An 18,465-nucleotide genomic window follows, 5' to 3' on the forward strand; every position below is an offset into this window, starting at 1 on the left:
TTTGTACTGTTTAAATTGTTATAAATAAAATAAATAGAAATTTAACTTAGTTCATTCCCGTGTTTCTGAAAATTATTTGATGAACACAAGAATTTAGACAACCAGCTCTAAAAATATTAATGAACATATTAGTGAATATGCTAACTAGTCAACAGTTTTCTATGCAAAATAAGCCATATGGCTAAGATCTTATAGAACGCTATTTGTATTATCCTAAAGGAGCCACACTATCAATTTTAGAGGAATTGTTCCTGAAAGTCTTTGTATGTGTGAAAATATAAGTAGGATCTGATATTTTATCTATGTACTCTCCAATTTATTTAGTTATTTAGATAGTTATTTTTATCCTCACCCAAGGATATGTGGTTTTTCTTATTGATTTTAGAGAGAGGAAGAAAAAGAGAGAGAGAGAGAGAGAGAAACATTGATCAGTGGCTTCCCATATGTGCCCTGACCAGGGATTGAAACCACAACCTAGGTATGTGACCTGACCGGGAATTAAACCTGCAATCTTTTGGTGCACAGCATGATGCTACAACCAACTGAGTCACCCAGCCAGGGCTGAGATCTCTGATATTAAATACTAGAGGCCTGGTGCATGAATTCGTGCAGGGATGCAGTCTGGCCAGCCTGCCCCAATCAGGGCCAATTGGGTGGGGCCATTGGCCATTGGCAGGCTGGCTCTGTTCCCGGGTTGAACTCCCAGTCCAGGGGACAATGTACACATTAGCCTTTTATTATATAGGATTGTCTCTATCTCACACATTCTAAAAAAATACTGTTCTTATTTAGAAGGCCTATAGGCCAAATCCAGTCCACGGTTTGTATAAATAAAGATTTTGGGGGGACCCAGAGATGCTAATTTACTTATTTATTGCTTATGACTTTGCCATACAACAGCAGAGATGAGTAGTCCTGGCAGAGATCATGTGACCTGTGAAGCCTAAAATATTGAGTATCGGAATCTTTTACAGAAGAAGCTTGCTGACCCTGATTCCTAGGGTTATTTTTTATTTAAATTTAGGTGATATCTTTTTAAATGTAATCTTACAGAATTTGTTATTCATATTAATTCAATTTTCAGCCTTTTCTACCATTACACATATAAAGCTAAAACATCAAACATCGGTATTTCTATATGACCTGCAATAGTTGTGGCATTAAAAAAAGCCTCAGTATTTTGAGAGGTAACTAAGAGTTGTATGCATAGAACTTCTGGGAGAAAAAAAATATTTTTTTTCAAAATTAGGATGATCTTTACAAAGTTGTCTCTGTAAAAATAAAGATACTTCCCATTGTCCTTCACATGATTAAAATTTTGATCTTGTTAATTTATTAATGAACTCAAATTTAGCCACTTCTGAACACTAATGAAAAACTCTATTTGAATTATAATTAATTGGAAAGTTCTTGAGAATTGCAATTTAGCCTAATCAAAAGTGAAAATTCTGATCTTTTCTCATGAGAGATATAACTTCAGAGTAATTGCTCCCTATGTAGAACACTCTACATGTAAATTTAATACAGAAATCTATTACAGCTAGTTTTTTTTAATGAATTGCAGAATTTGATGAGACCTACACAAGGACTATGGTAAAGGTCTTGTTTTGATATTTTAAGTTAGCATATTGTACTGTTAATCAAAATGAGTCTTTGAAAACTTTATAAGAGAACATGGACACAATTTTTTGGTAAACATTAAGATGATAAATATGATTTTAAATTGCACACGCAAGAATATCTTGAGCATTTCTTTGTAGAATTACTAATGCTAGTCTAATATTGTATTCTTATTCCAAATGTTAAAGAGCATCCCAAAGGTATTTTAAAAACAGTAAGTCTAAGGCCTTAGCATTGAATGTATATCTAAATATCTGTGCACTAAGACTCCAATAGGACTGTTAGAAACACACATAGAGAGTGGATTTAAATACCAGATGTCAAAAGAACACACCTTGACATCACTCAAGCACAATGAGGATACTGGCCTGTCTGAAAAAGGTTTTAATAGAGTCTCTGAAAAAGAATACATAAGAGACTTACACGTGGCCAGAATTACAAAGAGCTAAGAGAAAAGGTAGTAGAAATGGAATATAAGTCCTTAGAATTACTTATTTACTATCATTTGAGTCTCAATATAGCCATAGACTGCAGTACATGATTTTTGTGTATTATTTTATCATGTGCTAATTCAATAATGTAGATATTATTATCACCATTTGTTTTTTGTTTGCTTGTTTTAACCCTCACCTGAGTATATTTTTCCATTGATTTTTAGAGAGAGTGGGAGGGAAAGGGAGAGACAGAGAAACATCCATGTGAGAGAGACACATCTATTTTTTGCCTACTGCATAACTCATTCAACAAGTATATTCCAAATGATCAATGCATGAAGTTACAAAATAATGTATGGATTAATGATGTATTCAAAGTACCAGAGAGTCCAGTGGATTTTACTGTAACCAAATATAAAAGTATATTATTATGATTTCAGATTCCACATTGCAACCAAACTTGAAAAACTACAACTTGTCAAGTTTTGGTACAGTTTCAAAGACTAGCCAAGGTTATTGAAAAACAACTACTAAAATACTCCTCCTTTTTCTGCCATATATCTGTGTAAGGCTGGAATTTCTTCCTATACTTCACTGAAATAACCCATTGTAAAAGACTGAATGCAGGAGCAGATGTGAGAATTCAGCTATCCTCTATGATGCCAGATATTTTTTTTAAAAAAAGTAAAATGTAAAGCAATGCCACTTTTTAAAATGATTTTTTTCTTTTATAATATAATGTTATTTGCATAAAAATACTGCATGTAAAGGATTTAAATTTAATTAGATACTTTTAAAAAATGAATAAATTCTTTTTCAATTTCTCACTTTAAATGTTAGTACAGTAAATAACCCCCCCAAAAACACACACACACACAAACACACACACACACACACACAAGCTCTTTTGAACTCTTGTGAATTTTTAAAAGAGTAAAGTACCCTGAAAACCAGAAAATTTGATAATCACTGTTTAAAGGGCACTTGCCTAAAAGAAACTCTCCCAACTTCTTTCCTATTTCAACTGAAATAATGCAATAAGTGCTCCACAAATCTCCCACTCTGAGATTAAGACCAGCAATTAATATTCATAAACACCCGCTTTGTACCAGAAATAAGCCATAAGATGGACAGGAGAAAGACGACTAAACAAGGGCTTCAAACTTAAACATTTGCAGATTCTAAGTATGTGACCTAAATAAGTAAAATAATCTCTATCTAAGGATTAAGCCCTTTCTATTTTCTTGAAACGCTACACATTATTTTTTCATCATTCGTGTTATCATTTTTGATAAAATTCTAAGAATAATGCTTTAATCTTAAAGCTACCCTAAGAAAGTAATAGTACAAGTCTTAATATAAATGGTCATTGACAGGACTGTCTCTGTCTTACCCCACCCTCTACCCCAACCCCAGAACAGAGAAACCCTCTCTGGGCGGCCTCTAGCTGCACCTCTTCCCTATGGGTGAGTAACCTGCAGAGTCAAGAGGCCATGCACAGCAGCAGCCTCTTCTCTGCCTCCTAGGGTCTATCAGACCACATCCTACAAACCCGGGCCCCACAATTCCTTGCCAATCGAGTCTGAGCTGCTTCCATGGCTCTTCCCTACTCTGTCCTCCTGAGAGGTAGGACTGCACCCCCAACCCAGGTGAGTAACCTAGGCCTGCAGACTGGGTATGGGGGTGTGTCTTGCAGCAGACAGAGCTTGTGCACATAGACGGGGGTCTGGGACAGGGACAGGGTCCGGCTGGAAGAGCAGGAGCTCATAGCACAGGCTGGAGACTGGCTCGCACTGCAGGCTACTGTTGCTTGGATGGGTGTAGGAGAGACTATGGGAAGAGGGAAGGAAGATGGCCATTATACTGGTATTTTCAGATTCACCTGAAACTTGTCAGACATTCTGATACTAAAATCCAATTTTAATGCAAAAATTCCTATTTTAAACATCTTGACAACTAAAAAACAAACAAACAAAAACCTTAACACCTGGCAGCAAACAGTCCAAATTACACACTCTGCAGTCAGTCGAGAGCTTGCCAACATCTGGACTGCAAAACATTTTGTAATGTGGTGGTATTTCCAGACCTCCCAGAATCCTCGCCAGCACTGTTACCATAGGCAGGGAGTTATTAACAAAAGGAAGGCAGGAAATGAAACCAGCCTGATTAAGGAGGAGAGGCAGTTTTTACAGTCACTCCGCTGTCCATCAGATTAACTGTGGGAGGAAGAAGATGGAGCAGGAGAAGTCCTTTTCCTAAGTGCATGCACAATAGAAGCCAGATGAGGAAGCGGAACTAGAAGGCATGTACAACAGGAGCCAAAGGGGACCATAGAGGTGGAGGAGACTACTCTGGGAAAATCTGGGGAAAAGACCAAATAGGATAAGGGCACAAACCCCAGAAAATCCAGGAAAGGTATTAGATAGGGGAGAGCACTAGCATAGCCCCAGGAAAATCCAGTAAAGAGATTGGGTAGTTTGAAAGACGGTCCGCCCTTTCCCAAACCATCTCTGGGTGGAAACTGGGCACCATCAAGATTTGGCGGCAGATGTAAAGATGGGGAATATAGCACAGAGAAGTTAAGTAACTCGCCCAAGATCACACAGCTAAGAATTTGATTCCAACTCTGAGCAGAGGTTGAGCTGGACTATTGGAGCCTTGGGAGCCAGGGGTGATGGCATTGCAGCTTTGGGCCTGATCCTTCTTGGCATGGTTTGCACAAGTGCGGGCCTGTGGCCCTGGATTCTAGTCTTCTTCCACAGCCAGTCGAAGCTGAACCACTGTGGATGAGACATCAGGCATGGAGTATCGAGACAGATCAACAACAGATAAGGTCGACCAGCTTCTGCTACCCGACCCACTGGGGAACCACGTCCTGGAGTACAGCGGCCTTTCAAAGGAGCTCTAATAAATCATGTCACCACTGCTCAAATCCTCTTTCATGAGTGTCCCTGAGATACTTTTCCTGTGACACTGTAAGAACATATTTCCAGACCAATCTTTCTCTGGTAACAGCATCATGATTAATAATGACATTAATAATAACAGCTATTGCCCTAACCGGTTTGGCTCAGTGGATAGAGCATTGGCCGGTGGACTGAAGGGTCCCAGGTTTGATTCCGGTCAAGGGCATGTACCTTGGTTGTGGGCACATTCCCAGTAGGAGATGTGTAGGAGGCAGCTGATCGATGTTTCTCTCTCATCAATGTTTCTAACTCTCTATCCCTCTCCCTTCCTCTCTGTAAAAAATCAATAAGATATATTTTTTTAAAAAACAATAAAAGCTATTACTTATATAATGCCTAATATACACCAGGCATTATCTTAGGTCTACTGAATACATTATCTCAACAGCATTCATGCTTTCAAATGTTTTTTGTTGTTGTTGTGTTTTTTTTGTTTTTTTTGGGTTTTTTTTGCATCTATGGGAAAGATTTGGAGCTTACCTATTAAGTTTCACCTAGTCAGTCCCCTTTATCTTATTCTTATCAAGAAATCTATTTATCCTTTTGCAATGATGACTTGACTGTAGCAAGTTATAAAGTATGTACATGTAGATTAGGACATCTACCTGGTCTGTGGAGGAATTAAACCTTAGTATGAGCTGTGTACTTAAGTGAGTCAGTCTGCTTACCATATTGATTCCGGGGAAGTAATTCAGTAACAGCCACTGGGCAAGTGACACTTGAACCCTTGTGAGTAATCTAGGCATTGGGCACGAAACTCTTCTGCTTCTATGCCAATAAAATATCATCTCTTGATTATGACTCCTTTCATAGCTTTTCTATAATGCCTTATATGGTATTCTAGATGGGCTATAAAGTAGTTAATCAGAATTAATTAAAATTTATACTTAGTAATAAAGTGTAAACTAATTGTATGTTTTCTCCCCAATCTAACCATATACATTAGTGCTTCGTTCACTGCAATGGTGATAATTTTAGGAAGTTGTTTAAACTACCTGTCCCTTCCCCGTGGCAATCTAAAGGCTGCAGCTAATGTGTTAGCATTGAAGCATCTCTTACAAACTCATTAGAGAAACACGGTCCTGTCTGGTTCATCATAAAGTAAAATAGAGCAGAACATTGTCATCTGCCCATTGCCAAGCAGACAATGAAACCCCTGGCCTTACTGTGAAAAGAGTTTAAAGTTTTCAAGAATGAAGGGCATTAAATACACACACTTAATCTTCCCGCTGCCATGTTTTATACTTTCCAATATCAATTTTGCCAGCTGTGATAGTCTCTTTCCTAGCATCTGCTAGAGTAGGAAGGATGCACAGTGACTGTGCTTCAGCACAGTCATACTTTTTTAAATGATGGCCAATTGGGTTATGAGAAATTCATGACTTACAAATGATATAAATTATAGAAAGATTGAAAATGATCATAACTTACTTTTAATTAAGTAATAAGCCAGAGAAGATTTTCCAGTAGTTTTGAATAATGTGCATTTCAAATGACAGGCAATGGCTCGTGCAAGGAGGATCATATATTAAGTTAAAAACGTTCATATTTCATTTTTACAGTCTAAAGCACTTTCTAGTCAGTTTCTAGGCCGATTGCGTCTCCATAATTATTTAGTATTTTGTTTAGTTATGCTTATGGTTTGGTTTCCTAAATATAAAAATGCCAATTCTAAAGTTTACAATTTGGAGGAAGGTGGGGGGTGAATATGTCCACACAGGTTCATATTCATGTCACCATACGTTCCAATTTTATGGATTATTTCCCCTGAAATTTATTGAATTTCTTAATTCAGATTCATGTAGACATGGATGGCTTTAATCACCACATGTAGAAAAATCACCATTTTTTTTAAAAAGAAGTGAACAAATATACAGAGTTAGCAATTCCGTTTTCATCAAAAAGCCACTGAGAATGAACCAACCTGATACAGCCATGCTACTGAATCAAACTTCCCCCTTGGTCTAGGAGCCAGGGATCAACTGCTTATCTAGTTCCTCTGAGTTATAAATTAAGCACCATAACGAAGCCATCAGGGCAGCAAATGTATGGCTAAATATGGAATCTGAACATAGAGTATCTAATACACATGCTCGCAGTTATAAAAATACCATGGACTGGGTGGCTTAAAAACAATAGAGATTTACTGCTCACTGTTTTGGGGGCTGGGAAGTCCAAGATCAAGGTGGTGGCAGATTCTGTATGTGGTGACTCCATTTCCTGGTTCACAGATAGAGAGAGGTCTTGTCCCTGTGTCCTCCCTGTTAGGAGGTCCAGGTAGCCCTCTGGGGTCTCCAGTATAAGGGCACTAATACCATGAGAGCTTCGTCCATATGTCCTCATCATATCCCCCAAAGCCCCACCTTCTAATGCCATCACAATTGGGAATTAGAGTTTAACTTGGACTTTTGGTGAGCACAAACATTTGGTCAATAGCATGGCTATTACAAATTCAGAGTCTAGTTTTATCCTTCAGGAGCTTTTTATTTTAAAGCAACTCTGTTTTAAAGCAACTCTATATCCAAATTTAAGTATATAAATCTCCTTAAAGGAGCAATTTTCAATACTATTTTTTTCACAAATATGGGCTCTTATTTCATTTTTATACAAAATGATATTCATTTCTATTTATCCCTGCCATCTACTCACATTACAAAATGGTCTCACAATGTTGAACAGTCTAGTAGTATACTAGTAGGAGTTTTAGAAACATTCTGGAGGAATGCAGAGGAGATATTACACATGCCTTTCTTCATTAGTGTTGTTAAGAACCCACACCTATATGTGCATAATTCCAGTATGCCTTTAAGTTACTGGTGAAATACTAGAGAAATGTTTGCATGGGCTACGTAGAACTAGGAAACAGGAGACACAGGGTATATGAGTGTATTGCTTATCTCATTTGAAGTCCACTTATTTAGCATATGGAATGAGGCAGTAGAAGGATGGTTATGCCAAATAACTTGCAAAATGGAATGATAACCCCCAGATGAAAAAGAAGCATCATAGAAGAGCTCTAGTCAAGGCAATTCATACCCTCAGAAGGAAAGAATTCGGTCATCTTTCTTAACATAAAGGAGACTTTCTGATATTCAACTTAAAACTTTGCTTAACTTTTCTATCTCAATATAAGGCTCAAAATGTTACTTAAAACTAGTGATGCTTCTATCAAATTAGATGTCAAAAAGAGTAAAATGAAGAGTGTAGAGTAGACGTTTTGGTCCACTCCTCAACAGGCACACCACCATCGGTGTAGGAAAAGGCTCCCCCAGCTTGCATACAGCAGCATTTCAAAATAGAATCTGCAGACCGGCCGCTCTGGTACCATCTGGGAACTTGTTAAGACTGCTATTCCCATTCCCCCAGAACTACTCACTCATAGAGTCTGCATTTTTAGGAGGATCCGTCACGTGATTCATATGCACATTAAAGTTAAGAAATACTGCCTACCACACCCGTGTCTCATAAGTGGATTTTAGGCGTACCTGAGACATGGATGTTACGAATTCAGAGTCTGGTGTCTCAGACCATTCACTCATGCCAAAATCAGGTTTGAATGCACATCCCAATTTGCCAGGCAAACATTATAGATTTCTATGTGTATCATGAAGTTTAAAAAATAAAAGTTTGCACCCCTATGTTCATAGCAGCGTAATTTACAATAGCTAAGATTTGGGAACAGCCTAAGTGCCCATTAGCAGAAGCAGATGAGTGGATTAAAAAACTGTGATACATCTACACAATGGAATACTACACCGCTATAAGAAAGAAGGAACTTTTATCATTTGCAACAGCATGGATGGACCTGGAGAGCATTATGCTAAGCGAAATAAGCCAGTTGGAGAAAGATAAATATCACATGATCTCACTCATAAGTGAGATATAATGATCAACATAATTTGATTAACAAAAATAGATTCAGAGACAAATGGCAGGGGAAGTAAGGGGTTAAAGAGCAACCAAAGGACTTGTATGCATGCATATTAGCATAAGCAATGGACACAGACACTGGGGCAGTCAGGGGCCCCAGGTGGGAATGGCTGGGGCTCCGCTTTCAGCAGAACCCAACCTAAGATAACACCATTACCAGCTTCCAATGTGCTCTTTGGGAGCCAGGAGGGTGGCAAAGAGAGACAGGCAAAAATTGAAACTAAAAATAAATGAGAAAATCATACAATAGAAAAAGGAGAGCAAGGAAAGGTAAAAGGGAGGAGTGGGTTAGGGAGGGGCAAAGTATACTATTAAATAGGTGATCAGAAAAGACACATTAAAAGTTTAAAAAATATAAATACAGTATGCAGTTCACATGTCCTTTTAAATAAACAAAAAATCTAATTTTAGATCAATAATAACTTCAATTTAGTTGTATTCCCTTGCTCCAATAACAGAGCAATGCAACAACAATGTCACTGTTGGTCATTCTAGTTAATGACACATGGTCCCTGCTGGCCCCAATTAAAAGAGTGATTTCAAGGGTAAGCTTAAGTCAAACTTCTCTCCTTATACCACTGCTCAAATTAATTTACTTTCAGGTCTAAGGGTGCCTATTAGGGTGGAAGTTGGCTTTGTACAATCCTGCTGATTTGTAACATTCTTTGAAAGCAGACGTTACAATTGCTTCCATACTTGCTTTTAGCACAGGAGATAAGCACAGTTACCTTGTTATCTAAGAGAAAGAGAGTTCTCTTCAGGGAGGAAAGCAACAACTTCAATCTGCCTTGGGCTGTCTTTACTTAAATGACAGGGGAGCATGATTTTAATCCAATGTAGAAGGAATTTGCTAAGTAGCTTCCAGAGAAAGGGCATTAGAATAAATCCAAATATCTAATTTCATTAAAGAATGCTTGGAGAATTGTAAATTGAAAGGCAGTTTCTGTTAAAAGACACCAAATTGGACATGAATCAATTGATTTATATGATCATCCAGTGAAAGTGAAATTATCATTTTTTATGAGAAGGCCTGTGTGAGGGCTGAGGAGATAGAAAGATAAAAGAAGCTCTGCCTCCGGGCTCGGCAGCAGGTTCCCTGGCTTGAGGGCTTTGCTGACTGAGCTTAAAGAAGTGTGGCCAGAACCAGGTCATGATATCTCTTATAAAATACACTAGAGGCCAGGTGCACAAAATTTGTGCACTAGGGTGACAGGGGTCCCTCAGCCTGGCCTGTGCCCTCTCACAGTCCGGGAGCCCTCGGGGGATGTCTCACTGACGGCTTAGGTCTGGGGAGAGGGCCTAAGCCGTCAGACATCCTTAGTGCTGCTGCGGAGGAGGGAGAGGCTCCCATCAATGCCGCTGTGCTTGCCAGCAGTGAGCCTAGCTTCTGGATGTTGGCACTGCTCCTGTGGGAGTGCACTGACTATCAGAAGGAAACTCCTGCATTGAGCGTCTGCCCCTGGTGGTCAGTGCACGTCATAGTGACCAGTCATTCTGCTATTAGGTCGATTTGCATATTAGTCTTTTATTATATTATTAGAGGCCCAATGCATGAAAATTTGTGCAAGAATAGGCCTTCCTTCCCCCAGCTGCCAGAACCAGCTTCCCTCTGGCATCTAGGACCCAGGCTGCCAGCACCAGCTTCCTTCTGGCTTCCAGGACCTGGTCTGCTTTCCTCCTCCTGCTGCCAGTAGGCACCCAGGACCCGGCTGACTTTCCTCCAGCCCCGGCTTTGTCAGGAAGGACATCCAGAAGACATCCGGTTTAATTAGCATATTACCCTTTCATTATTATAGATTATATAGGATTATATAGTTTGCACTTTATCCCAAAGGTAACAAGAGACCCATGAAAGACTTTAAGTATGAACAGATTTGTGACTTGGAGAGGTTACTGAGACTGCTGTGTGAGGAATAGAGTGTGTATGAGTGTGTGTGGGGGGGGAGAGGGGAGTGGGGGAGGCAGAGGAGATTAGAAACAGAGGAGATAATGGTTATGGTGGTTGCTTAGGAGAGAGGTGACAGAGTCCAGGAGAGGTAATCAGTGTTCATATTTGCTCTCTTTAGAAACAGAGATGAGGCTTGGGAGTAAGTAGCAGGCACTGCTCTAAGGTGACATGAGAAGTGCTGAAGCAAACATTTAATGCATCCATATGGCTTTCATACTTTTTTTCATGGTGTCAGGCAGGTCATATGTCAAGTCATTATCTGTAATTACATACTATCTTTATTTATGAACCATGCAAGAACTTACAAATTAAAATGAAATGCCAATTATCTACTGAAGCTGAATATATGCCTATCCTATGAGCTAGAAATTCTACTCTTAGATGTGTACCCAACAGAAATACACAATTCTGAGCACCAAAAATATGTACAATAATGGTCACATCTGTGTTATTTGTAATAGCCCACACTGGGAGAAAAAATAAAGTGTCCATCCATCAACAATGGAAATGGATAAAATGTGGCATATACAACAAGATAATAGGATTCACAAAGACATGATGACATAAAGCAATAAAAATGAACAATGACCCATATATGTGCCGTCTATAAGAGACCCACGTTAGAACAAAGGACTCACAAAGACTGAAAGTAAAGGGATGGGAAAACTTTTTTCAGGAAAATGGAAATGAAAAATAAGCTGGGGTAGCAGTACTTAAATCTGACAAAATAGACCTCAAAGTGAAGGCCAAAACAAGAGATGAAGGCCACTTCATAATTCTAAATGGATCAATACAACAAAAGGCTATAACTCTGGTAAATATATCTCCCCAATACAAGAACATTTAAATACATATAAAACTAAACTTCTGGGGGATATCAAGGGAGAGATCTACAGCAATACAATCATAGTAGGGGATTTTAATAACCCACTGACATCACTGGATACATCTTCTAGACCAGCGGTTCTCAACCTGTGGGTCGTGACCCCTTTGGCGGTCAAACTACCCTTTCACAGGGGTTGCCTAAGACCATCCTTCATATCAGATATTTACATTACGATTCATAACAGTAGCAACACTAGAGTTAAGAAGTAGCAACAAAAATAATTTTATGGTTGGGTCACAACATGAGGAACTGTATTTAAAGGGACAGAAGGTTGAGAACCACTGTTCTAGACAACAAATCAACAAGGAAACAGAAATCTTAAATGACACTCTAGAATAGATGGAATTGATATTTTCAGAACATTCCACCCCAAAGCTACAGAATATACATTCTTCTTAAGTGCACATGGGAAATGTTTAAAGATAGACCACATATTAGGACATGAGCTAACTCTCTACAAATTCACAAAGATTTAAATCATATCAAGCATCTTCTTAGACCATAATGGCATGAAATTAGAAATCAGGTACAATAAAAACACTCAAAAACAATCAAATACATGGAGGCTCAATAGCATGCTATTAAATGAGTGGGTTACCAAAGAAATCAAAGAAATAAAAAACACCATGGAAACAAATGAAAATTAACACACAATAATACAAAACCTCTGGGACACAATGAAAACTGTCCTGAGAGGGAAATTCATGCACTAGAGGACTATCTCAAAAAAAGCAAAACAACAACATCAATAACAAAAACCTACAAGGAAGACTGGTAATAAGTTAGCTAACTATAACTTAAAGAATTAGAAAGAGAACAACAAGAAAAGACCAGAACAAGTAAAAAGAAGGAAATAATAAATAGATGACTGAGAGACCAAAAAACAACAACTATAATACAAAAGATCAATAAAACCAAGAGCTGGTTCTTTAAAAGGATAAACAAGATTGATGGTCCTCTAGCCAGGCTAACCAGAAAACAAAAATAGAGGGCCCAAATAAACAAAATGAGAAATGAAAGCAGAAAAGTAACCACTGAAACCACAGAAATAAAAAGAATTGTAATAAAATACTATGAATGACTTTATTTCAACAAATGGGACAGCCTGGACGAAATGGACATATTCCTAGAAAAATATAACCTTCCAAAACTCAATCAGAAAACCTGAATAGGCAGATAACTGCTGATGAAATTGAAGCAGTAATAAAAAAATTTCCAGCAAACAAAAGCCCCAGTTGAGAAGGATTCACAGAGGGGTTTTACCAAATATTCAAAGAAGAACTAATACCTCTATTCCTCAAACTATCCCCAAAAATTCAAAAGGAAGGAACACTTCCAAACTCTTTCAATGAGGCCAGAATCACTCTAATTCCCAAACCAGATAAATACACCACAAAGAAAGAGAACCACAGGCCACTATCACTGATGAACATAGACGCTAACATCCTCAACAAAATTTTAGTAAACCAGATCTGGCCATACGTTAAAAAGATTACACATCATGACCAAGTGGGATTTATTCTGGGGAGGCAAGGCTGGCACAATAGTCACAAATCAATAAATGTGATACATAACATAAACAAACTGCAAGACAAAAATCACATGATCATATCAATCAATGCAGAAAAAGCATTGGAGAAAACCCAACACCCTTTTTTGATAAAAACTCTCCACAAAGTGGGAATAGATGGAACACACCTCATAACAAAGGCCATATATGACAGTCAACATCGTACTCAAAGGGCAAAAGCTAAAACCATTTCCCCTAAGAATAGGAACAAGACAGGGATTCCCTCTTTCACCACTCTTATTTAACATAGTTCTGGAAGTCTTGGCCATAGTGATCAGACAAGAAATAAAAGGCATTCAAATAGGAAAGGAGGAAGCAAAACTCTCATTATTAGCATATGACATGATACGGTACATAGAAAACCCCAAAGACTCCATCAAAACACTACTAGATTTAATAAATTAATTCAGAAATGTAGAAGGATACAAAATTAACTTTCAAAAATCCATAGCATCTTTTTTTTTAATATATTTTATTGACTTTTTACAGAGAGGAAGGGAGAGAGATAGAGAGTCAGAAACATCGATGAGAGAGAAACATCGATCAGCTGCCTCCTGCACATCTCCCACTGGGGATATGCCCGCAACCCAGGTACATGCCCTTGACCGGAATTGAACCTGGAACCTTTCAGCCCGCAGGCCGACGCTCTATCCACTGAGCCAAACCGGTTTCGGCCATAGCATCTTTATACACCAATAATGAACTCTCAGAAAGAGAAACTAAAATAAGATCCAATTTATAATTGCAAAAAAAAAAATTAAGATACTTAGGAATAAACTTGACCAAGGAGGTAAAAGACCTGTACTTTGAAAACTACAGGACATTGAAAAAAGAGATAGGAGAAGATATAAACATGTGGAAGAATATACCATGTTCATAGATTGGTAGAATCAACATCATTAAAATGTCCATACTACCCAAAGCAATCTATAGATTCAGTGTAATCCCTACTAAAATACTAACGGCATATTTCACAGACCTAGAAAAAACTCTCCAAAAATGTACATGGCACCAAAAATGACTCTGAATCGCTGCAGCAAACTGGAGAAGGAAGAACAAAGTTGGAGAAATCACAATACCAGATATCAAGTTATACCACAAAGCCACTGCACACAAAGCCTGGTATTGGCACAAGAATAAGCATATAGATCAATGGAAGAGAACAGAGAACCCAGAAATCAACCCAAGCCTAATTATGCTTAATTAATATTTGACAAAGGAGGCAAGAGCGTACATTGGAGCAGAGATAGTCTCTATAATAAATGCTGTTGAGAAAATTGGACAAGTATATGCAAAAAAATAAAACTAGATCGCCAACTTACACCACACACAAGAATAAGCTCAATGTGGATATAAAAGATTAAAATGTAAGATGTGAAACCATAAAAGTCTTAGAAGAAACCGTAGGCACCAAAATCTCAGACATCTCTCATAGCAATATGTTTACCAATACATCGCCTAGGACAATGGAAACTAAGGAGAAAATAAACAAATGGGACTACATCAACAAAAAAAAAGCTTCTTCACAGCAAAAGAAATCATCATCAAAATAACAAGAGAGCCTACTTGGCAAACATATTTGCCAAGGATACATCTGATAAAGGGTTAATCTCTAAAACATATAGGGAACTCAGGCAACTTAACAAAAGGAAGACAAACAATCCAATTAAAAAATGGACAAAGGACCTAAATAGACACTTCTCAACGTGGACATACAGAAAGCCAAGAGGCATATGAAAAAATGCTCAAAGTCACTAATCATCTGAGAGATGCAAATCAAAACGACAATGAGATATCACCTCACACCTGTCAGAATGGCTATCATCAACAAATCAACCAATGACAAATGTTGGTGGTGATGTGGAGAAAAGGGAACCCTAATGTACTGCAGAACCCTAATGTGGGAATGCAGACTGGTGCAGCCACTGGGGAAACAATATAAATTTTCCTCAACAAATTAAAAATGGAACTCCCATTTGACCCAGTCATCCCACATCTAGGAATATACCATAAGAAACTTGAAACACTAATCAGAAAGAATATATGGACTCCTATGTTCATAGCAGTGCAATTTACAATAGCTAAGACTTGGAAACAGCCTAAGTGCCCATCAGCAGATAAGTGAATAAAAAAGCTATGGTACATTTACACAATGGGATACTATGTGGTAATAAAAAAGAACTCTTACCATTTGTGACAGCATGGATGGACCTGGAGAGTATTATGCTGAACGAAATAAGCCAGTCAGAGAAAGGTAAGTATCACATGATCTCACTCATATGCAGAAATCTAATGAACCAAATACACTGATGATCAAAAATAGACCCAGAGATATAGAAGCATGAACAGACTGTTGAACCTCAGAGGGAAGGCAGGGGAGGGTGGGTGGGAAGAGATCAATAAATGAACTTGTATTCATATATGCATGACCTATGGACATAGACAATGGGGTGGTGAGGGCCTGGGGCACAGGAGGCGGGGGAGAGGGGAGGGCAGAGGACGGGAGTGGGCTGGGAGTGGTTAATGGGAGAAAAAAGATAATCTATGTAATACTTTCAACAATAAATATATATGTTTTAAATGAACAACATATCACAACATGGATGAATCTCACAAACAAGTTGAGGAGAAAAACAGGCAGACGCAAAGTAATTCAAAGTAAAAAATCCATTTATGTCAAGTTTTTTGTCTGTTAGCACTAACTTATAGTGTCCAAATACTGAAAAGTAGTTCTACATGGTGGGAGGAAGTGGTGGTGAAGGAGGTGGAGTACAAAGGGGTCTCTGAGATACTGATAATGCACAGTCTGCCCTCCATATCCACAGGTTTCCCAGTCACAGATTCAATGAATCACCACAGATCAAAAATATTCAGCCCAGCTAGGACAGCTCAGTCTGGTTGAGCATCACCCTTTGCACTGAAAGGTCACTGGTTCAATTCTCAGTCAGGACGCATACCTGGGTTGCGGTTCAATCCCCGGTTGGGGTGCATACAGAAGGCAAGAGGACAATGTTTCTGTTTCACATCAATTTTTCTCTTCCTCTCCCCTCCTCTCTGTAAGCATGTCCTCAGTTGCAGATTAAAAAATATACATCTGGGAAAAAAGTTCTGTTGTTGCTGATGTGTACGTGTAGTTAGGCCTAGGTTGGTTGCATCTGTGCTGAACATGTACAGACATTTTTCTTGTCATTATTCTCTAATAAATTCAGTATAATACCTATTTGCATAGCATTTGCATTGCGCTGGGTATTATAAGTAATCTAGAGATGTTTTAAAGTATATGGAAGGATGCCCACAGGTTATATGCAAATACTACACAATTTTATGTAAGGGATTTGAGCATCCATGAATTTTGGTATCCCCAGGAAGGTCTTAGAACAAATCCCTGTGGATACCAAGGAATGACTGTTATTTCTTGATGTGGGTGGTAATTGGATGGAGAGGTTCACTTTGCGAAAATTCCTAGAGCTCTACCCATAATGATTTGTGTATCTTTTGGTTACACTCCTTAATCGAACCATTTATATGAAGACCTAAAGAATCACAAATTCCTAGGAAATTAGTTATAAATATGTAAAGAGTTATATTCCCTTTTGCCACCAGAAAAATTGCAATGCCAAATAAGTTGTTGAGAAATAAAATGAAACAGACTTGCATAGAGGAAGCAATGACAGCAGCTTTTACTATGCCTTCAAGCTGAGTTATTACAACTAAATTATAGGACTTTAAATGTTTTAGTAGACTGTTTGCTTCGGCAGCACATCTACTAAAATTGGAGCAATACAAAGAAGATTAGCATGGCCCCTGCGTAAGGATAACATGTGAATTTATGAAGCATTCCATATTTTTTAAAAAAGTTTCAGTATATAAATACAAAAAGAGAAGCAATTTGCCCAATTTAATTGTAAAAGGCAATATGGTATAGGTGAAAGCCAACTGAATTTGAACCAAATTATGTGTTAGAGACTAAGTAAAAAGAATCCCACCTAACATTTATCAAGCACTAATTATATGCCAAACAGGGAAATATGATATTTATATTTATTTTCATTTTATATGAATACAATAGTCTTATGAGGTAGTTGCCATTGTTATACCCATTTGACAGATTATAAAACTGAGACTAAGAAAGGTTAAATATTTTTCTCATTCTCCCACAGCAAGCAGATGGCAGGGCAGCATTTGACCTCAGACCTGATTGACTCTTAACCCCTTATATTCATCAGTGGTGAAGTTGGGCAAGTCATCTCTGTAGCCTTAGACTCCTCTTCTGTAAAATGGGAGGGTCTTCCCAGATTTTCTGAGTGGCCAACTGTGGTTGTGTTCATTGTTTAGATTGGAAAGGGCAGGCTAAAGATAAAATCCTTTCCAGAGCTAAATCCAGAGGAAATGGTAGCCTCAGTGCCAAGAATCTTCATTCGGGCAGTGTTCACCAACTTGCCTAATCAGAAGAACCAGTGAAAACCACCTCTGCTAACAATACACTGTAACTGTACTGGCCACAGTCTCAGAGCAGGACCTGGGAAACTGCTACATACTGACTTTCCTCCAACCCACAGTGATTTTTCTGTTCAGTAATGGTTTAGAAAAATAGACTACGGATTTCAAAAGATTTAGACAAGCTTCTCAGAGAGACTATGTTTATCTTGACTCTTAAGTCATGTTGAAAATATATATCATGATCCAACAAATGCTTTTCTGCAGGGATCTATGGTAGGATCTCGTCAGGATCTAGGTAATTTGTTTTCTGGTGATTTAATATAGGGACAAAGCTTGAAAATCTAAAGCATACAAATTTGCCACTGGCAGATAAATCAGTCCTGGTGCTCTCATGCACAGCATAGTGACTATAGTCAATTATAACTAACTAGAGTCCTGATGCATGAAATTCGTGCAAGAGTAGGGCTTTCTTCCCCCGGCTGCTGGCACCTGCTTCCCTCTGGCACCTGGGACCCAGGCTTCCCTCGCAGCCCCGGCTTTGTCCGGAAGGTCGTCCAGAAGGAAGTCTGGTCTAATTATCATATTACACTATTATTATAGATTATAAACTTCAAAGTGGTTAAGAGGCTAGATCTTAGCTGTTCTCAAAGCAAAAAGGAAATGATGTCATG

At 38.3% G+C, this 18,465-nt stretch overlaps 1 protein-coding gene and 1 non-coding gene across 2 annotated transcripts in view; one reads left to right on the plus strand and one right to left on the minus strand.

The window, feature by feature from the left end:
* THSD7B (thrombospondin type 1 domain containing 7B) overlaps positions 1-18,465 on the minus strand; it is a 755,959-nt gene that overhangs the window by 188,402 nt on the left and 549,092 nt on the right. The gene's annotated exons all lie outside the window — the stretch shown is intronic.
* Positions 17,099-17,203, plus strand: LOC118662280. Its single transcript, XR_004969672.1, has one exon. It is a non-coding gene; the product is annotated as a U6 spliceosomal RNA (small nuclear RNA).

This window comes from Myotis myotis, unplaced genomic scaffold (genome assembly GCF_014108235.1).
Source record: "Myotis myotis isolate mMyoMyo1 unplaced genomic scaffold, mMyoMyo1.p scaffold_m19_p_8, whole genome shotgun sequence".
Classification (NCBI taxonomy): Eukaryota; Metazoa; Chordata; class Mammalia; order Chiroptera; family Vespertilionidae; genus Myotis; species Myotis myotis.